This window comes from Polypterus senegalus, chromosome 1, assembly GCF_016835505.1.
Source record: "Polypterus senegalus isolate Bchr_013 chromosome 1, ASM1683550v1, whole genome shotgun sequence".
NCBI classification, from domain to species: domain Eukaryota; kingdom Metazoa; phylum Chordata; class Cladistia; order Polypteriformes; family Polypteridae; genus Polypterus; species Polypterus senegalus.
The window spans coordinates 250,337,897-250,354,094 of NC_053154.1; positions in this window are offsets into that span (position 1 = coordinate 250,337,897).

The following is a 16,198-nucleotide window of genomic DNA, read 5'->3' on the forward strand; positions in this document are numbered from 1 at the left end:
CTCTAAACTATGCCATTATTTTTTTTTAAATTCCTTTATGTTGATTCTACAAAAATTTTGTGATTTAGTATGTATTTACTTTACGATTTATGTATTAATTGTTTTAATGTGGGCGGCACGGTGGCGCAGTGGTAGCGCTGCTGCCTCGCAGTTAGGAGACCCGGGTTCGCTTCCCGGGTCCTCCCTACGTGGAGTTTGAATGTTCTCCCCATGTCTGCGTGGGTTTCCTCCGGGCGCTCCGGTTTCCTCCCACAATCCAAAGACATGCAAGTTAGGTGGATTGGCGATTCTAAATTGGCTCGTGTTTGTGTGTGTCCTGCGGTGGGTTGGCACCCTGCCCAGGATTAGTTCCTGCCTTGTGCCCTGGGATTGGCTCCAGCAGACCCCCGTGACCCTGTATTCGGTCGGATTCAGCGGGTTAGAAAATGGATGTTTTAATGTTAATGTGATTAATTGTGACTAATTACATACATTTATCCATCCATCCATTTTCCAACCCGCTAAATCTGAACACAGGGTCACGGGGGTCTGCTGGAGCCAATCTCAGCCAACACAGGGTTCAAGGCAGGAACCAATTCCAGGCAGGGTGCCAACCCACCGCAGGACACACACACACATCCACGCACCAAGCACACACTAGGGCCAATTTAAAATCGCCAATCCACCTAACCTGCATGTCTTTGGACTGTGAGAGGAAACCGGAGCCCCCAGAGGAAACTACATACATTTATGCAATTCATTAATTATTTACTTGATTACCAGTCCTAATATATATATTTATATAAACATAGTATACTATTTTTATTGCATATACTAGCTTTCAAAAGTTTGCAATCACCCAGAAATATTCATATTTTTAAAAGATTTTTTTTTTTAATAAAGTACCATTAAATTGATTTAAAAATTTAGCCAGGAAATTACTCATGTTGCAAATGGCTATTACTGATTTATAATTTATTATAAATTAAACTAAAGTGCAGCTTCTCAAGCAAACTCACCAGTTGCTCAGCAAAGGAGAAATGCTGTCTAATATTGTCCAATACAGTTCGGGAGGGGTAGTGTTCTGGTCAGCATGTTGGCCATTAGTTGATGAACAGAATGTGATGCACATGAACATGTTGAGTTGTACAAGAAGAATGTGGGCAGCTGGATCATCCCTACAAAGGAGGTCAGTGTACCCTCCACAAACATCAGATGTGAATGAACATTGTAGCTTAGAGCTCCCTGCCCCATGACATCCAGCAAAGGCCCTGTGTGTCACAAATGTATATGTAATGGAAATAGCCATTCACCAGGGGCCTCATGCATAATGCTGTGTGTAGAATTCACACTGAAACATGGCGTACGGACAAAAGCGTAAATGTCTGTACGCGCAAACAAATCCAGATGCATAAATCTGTGTGTTCACCAACTTCCATGTTCTTCCGCTCCATAAATCCTGGTCAGCGTGAAAAGTAATGCACGTGCACGCACCTGCTACCACTCCACAAACTCCTCCCAGACTTAGGCCTGTTTGAATATGCAAATCAATATAAATAGCCCTTAAGCTTAGCATTCTGTGAAAAGGCAATGGCGAAAGCACAGGGGAAACAGAAAAAATTCTATTTGTTGGTTTAAACATTGGTATAAACAACAAAAGGAAGTTGATCGAGTAACATAGAGTGTCAGAGAAACTCGCACAGTGCCCGAAATAAAAGAGAAGTTGTCAGATATCAAAGTCACCATGAAAAGGCGAGTCTTAGCCCACCATGTGACTGTCATAAGAAAGCTTATTAGGGTACAGAGAAAAGAAAAAAAAATAGGGACACACTGGGAAAAAAGGTTGAAATGTCAACTTTTATCTTGAAATTTCCAAATTAATCACAGTTTATTTTGTCATTAAAGTCGAACATCATAAACTTCATCTTAAAATAGTTTAATTTACAAGTTTCTCAAATCCCATTGTAACTAAAGTAGCACGTTAAATGCTTTGTTTTGTATGTGTTCTTCTATGTGCTCTATGAGTGTGAATCACAACATGCTACTTAAACGGGCTTTCTCTTCCTCTCACAGGACACAGAATCCATTACATTCATGATATTACAGCTCTCTGAATAATTTAAATACTGAAATGTATACTTGATATAATTTTCATGATGATAGGAATTAAAGCATGTATTAAACATGGGAACACGGTGGAGTGTGGAAATGGGAGTACGCAACATTTTTGTGCGTACGCACCGTTTATACATGAGACCCCAGGTCACCATCAGACATGTACATGACCATTACTCATTACCAGGGGGAATCTGGCTTTATCCCTAAAGATGACAGACGCCCATTCTTCCCTCTAGTCAACATTGTTTGAAGGCTTCATTGTAGGCATTCCTGACAGTGATAATGAGTGAGTGCAGTCAAGCTAGGGGAGTAGGTGACCACAGTCCTTTTTCTGAGTTTGCACTTCTGTTACAACAGTGACTCTGATGAGTGCTGCTCTGGCCATTCGGTCTGCCACAGCCTCAGTTCTGATGTGCTGTTCTTTACGTGCATCCGTATGTCTTGGGTTGTCTACAACCATGTCTCCAGCTATGGGTACCCTCCTTTTCCCATCATCTGCAGTACTGACACACGTGGGACACCTTCTGTTCAATTAGTTATGCAGTTTGACAAAACAATCATCCTGGGCCATCAAGGCATGCTGTACAGCCCTGCTCCAACTCCATCATTTGTAGAAATGGTGAAGTGTCGCAGCCATGAACAGCATTTCACACAATATTGTTATACAAACAGATGTTTCCATAATGCTGTGAAGACCAATTATTGATGGCAATGGTGTAACCTACACTGTATTCTGTACCACCAAACAAAAGCACCTGCAGAAAATAATACACAAACACAAGTAGAATGTGCACACTCAACATGGAAAGTAACTGGACGTGAGTCAGGATTTCAATCCATAATAGTAAATCTAGATAGTAATAGTAAATAGTAAATCTAAATAGGGGTCTCTCTTTGAACTGCCTTTCCCGAGGTTTCTTCCATTTTTCCCTACAAGGTTTTTATTGGGAGTTTTTCCTTGTCTTCTCAGAGAGTCAAGGCTGGGGGGCTGTCAAAAGGCAGGGCCTGTTAAAGCCCATTGCTGCACTTCCTGTGTGATTTTGGGCTATACAAAAAATAAACTGTAAATAAACTGTAAATCTACTAGGTAGTATCACTATTCCTTGCTCCACTGTATCACACAGCACATATCATGCTGGATGAAACCAAAAAAAATTTCAGTAGTGTGCTTTGATGGGAAAGTCATCTGGGAACTCCCACTGACGAGTTTGAAGTAGGAATGACTAGACAAAAAAGCCCTGGAGATTTTAAAAGATGTTTATCTACTACTTGGCCCATTAAAACAAAAGAAATTCTGAGAACCCTTTGGGCTGAAGTCACAAGGACACAGAAATGCAAGCTTGCTGCAGGACATCTGAGTTTTTCTCTCTTTGTTGGCTGCTGAGCCTATCACCCCATGGATGATTATGAAAGACTTTTTTGGGAAAGTATCAGTTGATTCTAAAGTTAAAAGGTTAGCTAGCAGGAGGAACATTTGACAGCTAAAATGGGTTCTTAGGTGAACAGGGCAGTTTTCTATAGAACATAATACACTCCCGCAGCCAAACACACTGTAAAAGCTATATAGTAAGTGAGCTAATACTTCAGATGTGCTGTTTACAGTTCTCATGGAGATTCCTCTTTTGCATTTGTCTGTATCTGGACCACACACGAGTATGACAATAAATTAAAGAGAGATCAAATTGAAAGTGATAACAGAAGCATGAATAAGAACACAGATCATAAGAACTTTCACAAACAAGCAAAGAGAATTCAGTGTATCAAACTTGTTTGTTGTTAAGACCAAAGCTACCCTAGTTAAAATCTAATATCAAGTACATCTGCGCGCTCTCTGGGTTTCCCCTACTCATCATGCAGTCATTTACTAAAACAAATTGTTTCTCCAGGGTGTTCTTATTCACATGTGTACCTGTATAAAACATCCTTTGAGTAATTCTCGTCTCTGGCAGGCATGTAATAGTGTTGTACTATAACCATACAATATTTGAATTTATTTGCATCTTCTGTTCCAGTCATCTGCTCTACTGGCTTCAGGTACTTCTATGCAACAGGACCTCCAAAATAGGTTAATTATCCCTCTAAGCAGATAGGTGGCTGCTTTCCATTTCAATTTGCTACTCTAATTAAAATAATCAATCAAAATTACACACAACATAGCCTTCAAAGTTCTGTTTTTGTTTCCCAATGGTAGGACTTCTCTGCCTCATCCCCATGAATAAACAACACCTTACTTTGAAGCTCTCCTGCCCAAAAGCAGAAGGAGACATTGTCAAATAGGACAGAGCCATTTCAGACACTGTTAAATCAGGGAGACTTTTTAACAAGAATGAGGGTGATGCCCCATTAAAGACTGCATAAACACAAGAGGTGAATGAAGCTGGACAACAGACCTATGAACTGACATTGACATGGAGGTCAAAGAAGACATATGAAGGATAAAGAAATCAACCGTTACACGAGTTATAGTTAGTCAAACAGTCTTGATAAAACATTTATCTAAATATTGTAAAGTCAACGGTAACTAAAGCATTACAGCCTTTTCATAATATGAGCATTACCCTCTTAACCATGTCCTTGTCCTTCTTCTTTGTCACTTAACTTTAATCATTTCTCACCAGATCTACCATTCAGGGAACTCTCCTGCTAGAATGCATGTGAATATTGTACTTGTTGTTCATGCAACACAGACGGTACCTACTGTATATTTAACAATGATTTATGCTACACAAAACAACAAAAAAGCACCAGAAATGCTGAAAAGACTTTTCAAAATCAAAGGGAGAAAAACAGCTGCCAAGTTGTTGGAGGCATTTCAATCTGTTCATTGGTTTTACTTCATCACAGGTGTTCTCATTTCAGTAAGTAATTAACAATAACAACAATCAACCCGAACTTCACATCATGCCAGAATGATAAAGCTTTAATTTTGCTGACATGCATTTAAATTGATTCCTTTGTTGAATTATCTGTTGTGTCTAACAAGTTTTATATTTGATTATCCTTTCTCCAAAATGATGATGATGCCTAAAACAGTTTGTAAATATTTTAAGCTTGTTTAGGAAATATGTTAACTTAAAGATTTTTCAATTCATCTCTGTGTATTTTATTTAGACTATATAGTGTATAACTGCTATCATATCTATTTTAGTTATATTATTGTATTTTCTGTAGGTCATTTTTGATTTTGCTTAAGGGTAGGATGTTTAACACTAAACACAAATAATTATACTTATTCATGTCACATCAGTTATAATAACTTACTATTAAAAGTAGTTGTGTTTGTGAATATAATCATTAAAAGGCAATGCCTCAGACATACTTAAAACACATTGCGTAGCCAGTGTAGCACAGCACTTAACAGTATATCACAGTCAAAGCTGACCTTCTGAGACCTTTGCAGTAAATGCTATGTTCCCCAAGGCTTTGGAATGTGCCACAAAGGTACAGGATGCAGCCTTGCTGTGTGAAGATATGAATGCGGTACAAATGAATACAGCCGAGTGCAAGACTTTCAATCAATGGATGAACTGAATTTGTTAAGACCACAAGTGCAAATGTAGTCAGAAAACATATGGCAATCTGCTAATACCAAAAAGTGAAATATACTAGTGTGCAATTTAAAAGCAGATTGTTATCCTAAAAATATTAAGACATTCTTTGTTAATGCACTGCAATAAACAACTTAGTACATTTTAAATATATAGACTGAATATAAATGGTGTTTGAATGAACAGCTTTAGAACTGCTGTGTGTGCTTGCTTTACTTTCTATGATTCTTTTCTATTTTTAAAAAAATATGTCTCTCGCTTCTGGGTAGTGGAGCAGGTTCAATACATAGCACATTAGATTTCTCTCCCTTTTTTATATTTGGTTTTGCAGATAAGGTAGAAGACAGTCACAAATATATTAGAATGTCAAGATTAAACTTTTTCTTGCTGTACTGTATGTCAGCTTCAGCACACCGTAAGACTACAAGTGTGTGCACTGTATGTAACAGGCATTGTATCACGTTCAATAGATGTAGGATTATCAGTTATGCAAGACAAATTAGATGTAAATTGAAAGACATTTCACACTATTGTAAGAAAAAAATATACTAAATATACATCAGATCAACAATATGGCTATCACAATCAAAAGTAGCATCGGTACCTTTAGGTCTACTAGTTAAAATGTCTTTGCTAAAATCAGTTAAATACATATAAATAGTTCATGTAGTCTGCATGAAGACAAACAAATGTATTATTATAAATTGCAAAGTAAGACAATTATCTGGCACACTGATGTACACATTTAAAAAAGTGTTATTATAGACAACATTGACAAACTAAAAAAAAAATGCCAGAATTAATAATTCGGTACATGAGCAGTAATGTACATAAAAAAGAAGCAACATATATTGCTTCCAACTATTGAATTTGACAATGCTGTTACTGAGCTAGAATTTTTGAAAAGTGTTATGGACTAAGACCTTCCCACAGGCACTTGGGTGATTTAATGAATAGAACTCCTTAAAATAGAGTTGTTCTCACTTTTAACAATTCATTACAGCATCAGGTGGTTGTTTCATGTAAAGTGGCTGTTATTGGTCTTGATTTTGGCTTGTGGACACTCTTTCATATTATCAAGAGTGGGTCGATCCCTCTTGGTAATTTAAGTATGTGGAAACTCGCTGGTTTCATTGAGTTTGGTCCTCCTTGGTGATTTCAGAAGACTGCAGAATGGGGAGGAGCTGGATCTTTTGAGAGGAGCTGTATGCTTGGAATTGTGCTGGATTTTTTTTTTTGTTGGGTAAAAGCTGTCCTGGGAATGACGTTAAACTGCATCCGGCCCTGCAAGCGGTCCTCCAACTTGCAGGGAAATCATGGGAGTTGGTGGCAGGATTGGTACTCCAGCAACTGTAAATAAACTTCACAAAGCTCCGAGATGACAGAAAAGACTCTTTTTTGCTCTCTGTGAGAGTAGCTCTGCTGCAGCCGCCCATAGGAAGGGTTCTCACATCATGAAGGGGTTGAGGGAAAGCCCTCTGGAGCCCCATCCCCAGAAGAGCTGAAACCATTGGAGAGCCAATAGGGTCAGGTCTGTTGGGGATCGGAACTAGTGTGGTGCTGAGGCATCGCCCACTGCACAGCTACACTCGGGTCCCAATTTGAGGTGGCCCATACCAGTGGGCACATGGAACGTCTTGTCTCTCCAGCAAGATGATCATCTTCCTCTGATGTCGGAGGAGCTGCGTAAACTCCTCATTTCAGTAGCGGCACTCTCAGAGGTGCACAGGCCGGGGTCTGGCCAGATCTCTGTAGGTGGCTACACCTTTTATTGGTCTGGTTGGTCTGATGGCTGTCATACTCAGGGGGTAGCTGTTGCTGTAGCGGATTGGCTTCTTCCGATGGTGTCAGATGTCACTTCTTTCAGTGAGCGTATTTTGGACTCATATTACGGCACTCCCTGGGTGCCTTGTCTATAGTCTCAGTGTATGCTCTGACCTCGGTGAGTGATGTCTCAGCGAGGGAGACATTTTATTCATAGCGTCACTCAGTGGTTGATGGGTGCCCACAAGTTGACACTCCTCTGGTCATGGGTGACTTCACTGGCATCATCCCAGCTGACTGGAAAACGGGACTTGTCATCCCTATCTGGAAAGGGAAGGGTGATTGCCTGGATTGCAGCAACTACATGGGGATAACACTGCTGTCGGTGCCAGGTAAGGTTCTTGCTAGGGTCGTCCTCAAAAGGGTCCGTGATCACTTGCTTACCTACCAGTGACAGAAGCAGTTTGATTTTATGACTGAGAAGTCTACCATCAACCGCATCCTGGAACTGAGGGTTCTCATGGAGCGCAAACACAAATATCGGCAGAGTTTCTTTGCAGCCTTTGTTGATTTTTGCAAAGCATTCGACTCAATTGATGAAGCTGCCCTGTGGAATGTCCTGAGGGCTCGTGGGATCCCCTCGAGGTTGCTGGATATCATAGCTGGCCTGTACAATGGTACTGTGAGTGCTGTGCAGAGTGGAAGCAGGACCTCTGCATTTTTCCCAGTTGATTCTGGGGTTTGTCAGGGGTGTGTTCTTGCTCCTACTTTGTTGAATGCTTGTATGGACTGGGTGTTTGGCAAGGTCGTGGGGTCCAGTGGCTGTGGGGCATCTTTTGGTGAAGAAAGATTAACGGATCTTGACTTTGCTGACGATGCTGTGATCTTCGCGGAGTCAATGGAGGCTCTGATCGGGGCCCTCGAGAGATTAAGTAAGGAGTCTGAGTGTCTGGGCTTGTGATGTGTCCTGGATAAAAAACAAGATCCAGACCTTTAATGACCTCTTGGGCATAGCCATCAGCAGTGTGTCTGTTTGTGGAGAGAGAGTTGACCTTGTTGAGAGGTTTACTTACCTTGGCAGTGACATTCACATCTCTGGTGACTCTTCCTATGAAGTCAGTAGACGGATTGGGAGTGTATGAGGGGTCATGAGGTCTCTGGAAAGGGGTGTGTGGCGCTCCCGATATCTATGCAAAAGGATGAAGGTCCAAGTCTTTAGAGTCCTGGTGCTTCCTGTCTTGCTATATGGTTGTTAGACATAGACGCTATCCAGTGACCTGAGGCGAAGACTGGACTCCTTTGGTACTGTGTCTCTCCTGGAAAATCCTTGGGTACTGTTGGTTTGACTTTGTGTCGAATGAGCGGTTGCTCATGGAGTCCTGAATGAGGCACATTACTTTCATTGTGAGGGAGCATACAGTTACGGCACTACGGCCATGTGGCGCGCTTCCCCGAGGGAGATCCGGCTCTTAAGATCCTCATTGTTGGGGACCCGAGTGGTTGGACTAGGCCAAAGGGTTGCAGATAAGAGGGTTATTTCCGGAGGGTGGGACTGGACCACATGTCGGCCTGGGGGGTTGCAAACTGGGATCCCGAGTTGTTTCGCCATGTATTGGGTGTGGCAATGCACTGTACCAGTGCATGCTCCCCAACTTGACTTGACTTGAAAGCTTACAGTATGTACAATATTTCACAGAATCTCAACTCAATTTCTTTCAAACATTTATCTTATTATATTGTCATGCATGCAAGCCTTAGGATCATGATACAAGTGCTTCCCAGATATTTGATACCACGCTGGGCCGAGAGGAAGTTCCGCCTGTTTATTGCCTTGTCGTTTTCTTCCTCTACTGTTCTGAGAAACTGCCCAGTGAGGGCAACTGATTTAGACCCTTCTGGTCCCTAGGCTACAAAAAAATGACCACCCAGAAGAAGCTGCCACTTAATAGACAGACAACCTAAAGGAAGGAGCTCCATGTCAATTGATCTGACAGCAGAGGCAGAAAAATAGGCAGCTACCCTCTTTGTGTGGTGACTAATTTTTGTTTGACTCTTTACTCCATCGAGTGTTCTTTTGATTGTGAGTGCAAGTAAATGGGGAAGGCCGTGCTGGTACCCCAAAATTATCCAATTGTCACAAACTTTACTCACTTGGACGACTACAATATTTAACTTACAAAACTGCCATGTCAAAGTCTAACCACTATAAGAAATGACAGCTAAAGCTTTAAATAAAAAGTTGTTGTTTAGTGAAACATAATCATGGAGTTATTAGGAAATTTTTAAACCTCTATTGTAATGTGCTGACTCATAAAGCTGCTGTAACATAGCTATATAAAGTATTAGACAACTGTTTTTTAAAATGAGAAATCTTATTTGTGTGATCTGTTTATGTAATGTGTGTTTTCTTCATAAAGTCAAGTAACAATGTTAAAGACTGTAAAGCAGTCATGAATAATTAAGTGTGCTACAGTGTGCTACAGTTTATAGCACTGGCCATTTTGCTAATGAAAAGTGTATAAACCTAATGATCTATATGCTGGTTTAATCATTTAAAAAATCACTTCATCTTTGCATCCCATATGCTTCAGCCTAAATAGCTGCAAACTTGTAATGTGCCTCATGTTGGCTACGTACAATATAGTAAGATATTTTAGATTATCTTTAAGTATACATACTGTATGTTTGACCAAACTTTCTTACTTTATAAAAATTCAATTGTATACACATCAACCATCCTGTTCATAAGAGACTAGTAATACAATTGTAATTATAATACATTTTTTTAAGTATAACCTTTATATTTTTGCTAACATATTATGATCACCATTACACTCAAAAAAAGTTGTTTATGTTTCACAGCACAAAAGGCTGTTAATTTCTTATAAGACAAAGAAATAAATATTGGGTGACCAGTGAACTCGCTATTGAGGGACATTTGGAAAGAGCCAGGAGGAGGACAAACTAGACTGAGTCATATGATATTGGATATATTTGAACCAGTGTAATTCCATTACTATAAATGTACAAGAAACACAATTAAATATACATTTAAATGTTTTGAATGAAGCCTGATATGTGTCAGAAAGCAAAAATAAAAATATTCTGTTTGGAGGAATTAATAATCTATTTGGATGATTATTTTTGTTTCCTGTCTGACACACATAGGAGTCCATAAGTTTTATAATATATGAAAATGTATTTGGCATTTTATTTTTAACAGATTGCGATATACTATGACACATGTTTCTTTATTTCACTGGGATACACCTACATGGCATTTATTTATTTATTTAGGCAATGATTTGACATGGATTTGAAAGCTTTTCTGAATGAATAGTTCAATTACTGAATTGCTGTGTCCGTGTAAGGGAAGAGAAGGATGCAAAATGATGAAGCGTATAACGCTATAAAAAATCATTATTTAACAACATTAAAAGATGCAAGTGTAGGAATCTTTGCATACAATACAGTGTTAAACATTTGCTACAGGAAAACCTGCTAAGAAATGACCAATAAAGATTGTTTCTGATAGCACATCACCAACATCCAGCTCCTCCCGAAAGATATAGCCCCTTCCCATTCTGCAAGCTTCAGTGAGGAGAGACTTCATTTCATCATGTGTACACTTGATTATTTAATTGAACCTTATGTTCCCCTTAGTGATTTGGACATGCAGACACTCAGTCACCTTATGGAGCAGAATGGTAGGTGTGGGTTATTCCATTTGGTGATTTTGCCATGCATGAACTTGATTGCTTCATTAAACTTTGTTCCCCGAGGTGATTTTGGCATGTAGACTCTCGATCCTTGAAGATGAAAAGGCCCTTTGACATCAAGGGCCCCTTGGTGTGCACCCAGAATGCCCTCATGGTAGATCTGTCCCTACAGCCATTGTAATCCAAGTCTCTCCAAGGGGGCAGCCAAAAGAGCAGAGATGTTCACACGACTGAGTCCAAAACAGAACTAATATACTGAAGGCAAGATGGCAGTTTTATAGGCCAGTAAGGGAAGTGATGTCATCAGGTCCGGAACCGGAAGTGACATCGCTGGTTGCCCCGGAAACAGGCAGGATTTCCTGAGAATGGTCTGCAAGGGATTGAGAGAGAGAGCATTAGTACACTTTGCCACCCCCTGGCTCGACGTGGAATCACATTCATTCAAGCACTTTAGTTGTCTCCTAAACACGTGTGTGTGACAAAAAGAAGTGGCATCCTGCCCAGAGGTACCTCAAGTTTTGTACCCAAAGAGCCTGATTTAGTCATATACAAAATGTACTGTATGATTAATGGTGGTTTCCATTTTCCATTATGAATTTTTATGTCTATGAAAGAGAGACGCTGACAACTGGTAAGTGCAACAACTTCAAAACCTTTTTTATTGTCCTCTCTCCTTTTCCTCTTCCAGACCAAAGCAATCAAGCTCATCTCACCAAACAGCAGACCTACCGCACATGGCTGCATAATCGAACCCTGCAATTAATATCACAGAGCAGATATATAACATTTCTCCCCCCTCCCACCAACAGCAAAAAATTCTAAGTATATAACAGAACAGCTAAACATGAAATGTAGTAACAAAATCCTGCAAGTGTCCAGGGCGAGAACGCAACCGAGTGGGACGTGGAAATGGCTCCTGGGGCTAAATAACAGGCTCGGTTTCATTTTGTGCTACATCAGGCTGGATAACAGAGTCACCCAGCCATGTGTTTGGAATGGGCGAAGAATTTTCATTGAGTTTGTCAGCAGAATGAAATTCTACAACAGATGATGGTGGTGACACCTTTCGAAGACATGTGGCATGCCACCGAGAACCATCAGCAAGACCAAATGTGGCTGGGCCAAGCTGTCGGGTGACTTGTACTGGTGAGGACCAGAAAGAGGCCATTTTGTTATTGCGATGAGGCTGCCGAACTCTTACCCAGTCCGAGACTGCTATGCTGACCTCTATGACCCGTTTTGATTGATCAAACCTTTGTTTCATTCTGTGTTGCTGTCTGGTGACAGAGTGCTTAACGTGAGGAACTGAAGGAAGGGCACAAGGAGTACTCTGACCGAAAAAAGGACGAAGTCTGTCGAGAGGTAGGGTAAGCTCACAACCTAGCATGAGGAAGGCAGGCGAGACTCCAGTTGTGCTATGCTGGTATGGTCTGTAGTGCAAGAGGGTATTAAGCAAAGCCTGATCAAAAGAACAAACTTGTGCCTGGTGTGCCCTAAGGCCATTTTTTAGTGTTTTTCGTTGAAACGTTCCACCCCTCCGTTAGACTGTGGATGGTAATATGCAGTGCGAACATGTTTAATGCCTTTTGATTCCAGAAATGAGGCAAATTGATTACTGGTGAATGGAGGCCCATTATCCATAGTAATAGTCTTAGGGAGACCTCAGCAAGAAAACAGAGATTCCAGAATGTTAATGACGACACAGGATGTGACTGTGCCAGCTGCAGTAACCTCTGGCTATTTTGGGTGTAAGTCATACACAACAACCAAATACCGTTGATGGTGAGGGACACCATGAATTTCTCCCGAGATGTCCATCTGTATATGTTCCCAGGGTTGGGTGGGCCAGGCAATAGGCTGCAATGGGGGAGGGGCCTGAAGACCATTGGGTCAGAGTCAGGAGGCTGGACTGAAGCCGTAACTGAGCGAGACAGGAGGTCTGCAATAACATTCTCACGAAAAATAGCATTGCCTAAGATCCAATTTAGAAAATAAGATAGAACCATATAACTGTGCTGTGAGTTCTTCTGAAGTAGAAAGTGGATATTTGTCTGGAATTATTGCCTTAGATCGACGCAGATGCGCAAGCCACCAGACATCTACTCAGCTACTACTATGTTGGATACCCATGGGGAGGCGTTGACTGGTTCAATGATGCCAGCTGTGGACACCCCAACTCGAAAGGCCAGCGGGATACGTCGTAAAGGCTGTATAACTGGTGTGACAGTGGGGTTGAGTAAAGGCTTGTGAGTGTAGGCATTGAGGCAACCCAAACCTGTAAAGAATCCAGGCCATTTTTGTTGTTTTAGTGAGGTTACCTGTAAGATTTACATGCCACTTTTATCTAAGTCAGAAAATCCCAGGGCAAGAAACAGATCTAGCCCCATCAGATTTGCCCCTTTTTTTTGTAACATGAAAACAAACATTAGGCAGAAAAACTTTGCCATACTGAACAGTGAGGAAGACTGAACCCATCAGGGAGATCCGAGAGTCCCCATAACCATTGGCAGTAGTGGTAGGTGAAGACAAGGCCATAGAACTGAAAAACTGTTTATATGTGTGTATATTTAAGAGGGACATTGTAGCACCAGTGTCCAACAAGAGGGAAATGTTCACACTATTTAAACTAACTATGCATGACTTGAAAGCTGCTGGTCCTGAAATCACATTGTGAATTATAGTTGCAGTTTGTCCGTGTGCACTGATTGGAGAAGAACAACATACTGTACCTTAGCAAAGTGGTTCTGTTTACCACAGCTGTGACAGGTCTGACCTCGTGCTGGGCAGCTTTGAGCTCTGGTCCTGTGTGATCGTGATCCACAGTTTGCTGCTGAAATTGTCTTGAACGCCTGCGCTGCACAAACTGCACTGTCTGTTCTCGGTCTGTTGCGTTGACTTCGTATGCTGCGGAATCGTCCGTCTGCGAGTGCTGCGCGTAACTGTCTGATGGGGAGGCAGAAGCAAAGCGTTTTAAAAGCTCTGCCGCACAGACAGCTGCAGATTCCACACTGAATGCTATTGCGACTGCATTTGGTAATGTCAAATCATCCTTTTCAAGCAAAAGTCTTTCACAAACTTTATCATTGCTAGTGCATTCGATTAGCTGGTCGCGGATCATTTCCTCTTGTAATGCCCCGAACTTGCATGAGCTAGCTAGTCCTCTTAAGTTTGCAACATACTGATGCACCATCTCCCCAGGAAGCTGACAGCACTGTCTGAAAATAAATCTCTGTAGTAGAGCACTTTGTGGGGCAGAGAAGTGGGCATTCAAAAGTGTAACTGCAGTATCATATGTGTCAGCTAGTCCCAAAGTCCCAAGCACTCGCTGCCCTTCTGCTCCCAAGCAATGAACGAGCGCCCTTTTGCGAGCGGCCGAAACATGCTCAAGCCCCAAGGCAGTGAGATAGACTTCAAAGGATTGTAGCCAACAAGTCCACGGAATCAGAGGCTCACCGGGTAAAAGCAGGAAGGGAGGTGGTGGTGAAAGGGAAAACTCAGCCATTCTCGTCGCCAAATTTTATGTCTAGGAAAGAGAGACGCTGACAGCTGGTAAGTGCAACAACTTCAAAACTTTTTTTATTGTCCTCTCTCCTTTTCCTCTTCCAGACCAAAGCAATCAAGCTCATCTCACCAAACAGCAGACCTACCGCACATGGCTGCATAATCGAACCCTGCAATTAATATCACAATGCAGATATATAACATGAATTTCTTTTTAGTATGTATTTTTTGATAAACTTAAAAACAGGTAACTTCTTTGCTTAATCTTAAACAGAAAAAATACTCTGGATATTATTTTTAAAATTGTAGTAATAATAATAATAACTTTATTTAGATGGCACCTTTCAAAGAAACTATTTGTAGCTTATGGTTTTAAAATATAACAAATGCATAATTATAAAATAACAAAAATATTAACTGTCATTATTAATTATTAAAATATTAGACAAATAATCCGATCAAAAACAAGAGAATCTAATATAAATTAGAGAAAATTAAGAAAGTATTAATTCAACTAGTAGTATAATATAAAAGTTGAAAAGGATACTAAAGCACAGTTGCATTGTTAGCTAAAACTACATTTAAAAGGTATTAAGCACTGATTTTTAAATATTCTACTTAAATAAGTAAATTTCCCATACATAGATGTAATAAGATTAATCATTGTAGTTCGGTAGCCTCCTTAGCATTTTATTCACCCCTGGAAAACTAGTGAAAAACATTGAAATTTTTTCAACAAGAAAAAACAGTCATCAGCACATAGCCCACTGTTGCAATTGGGACAGCAGAGGCATATTTCCTTGTGCAACTTTTCTTTTTTTTTTCTTTTTTTTTTTTATTAATTTTATCGCAATCCATACAAAGCAATCAAGTTTTTACAAAAAGAAAAATTGAGTTAAGAACAGATCGATCCCCACCCAAGAGAGAGAGAGCAAGCCAAGCGGCGTAAAATTTAAGGCTTGTAAACATACCTAAATTAATAAATTCTCTGTGCTTTATGAGCTTATTTTAAAATATTACTGATTCGATCCTGCCATGTTTTGAAAAAAGTCTGTACAGATTCTCTAACTGAGTATTTGATTTTTTCCAGTTTCAAATAGTATAACACATCGGTTTCCCAGTGACTTAAAAGAGGAGATTGTTGGTTCTTCCAGTTTATCAGAATAAGTCTGCGTGCCAAAAGTGTAGTGAATGCAATCACAATTTGTTTGTCTTTCTCCACTTTAAGCCCCTCTGGAAGAACCCCAAACACAGCTGTTAATGGGTTAGGAGGGATTGTGAGTCCAAGGCTGTCTGAAAGGTAATTAAAATTTTTGTCCAGAATAATGTTAATTTGGTTCAGGCCCAGAACATGTGACCCAGTGAGGCTGGGACTTGGTTGCAACATTCGCAGGTTGGATCATGCCCTGGAAACATTTTGGAGAGTTTTAGTCGAGACAGATGTGCTCGATATATAATTTTGAGTTGTATAATTGTATGCTTTGCATATGGAGCTCGAGTGAATTCTCTGCATTGCTACTTTCCACTCCTTTTCTGATATATTAATTGAGAGATCTTTTCCCAGTGTCC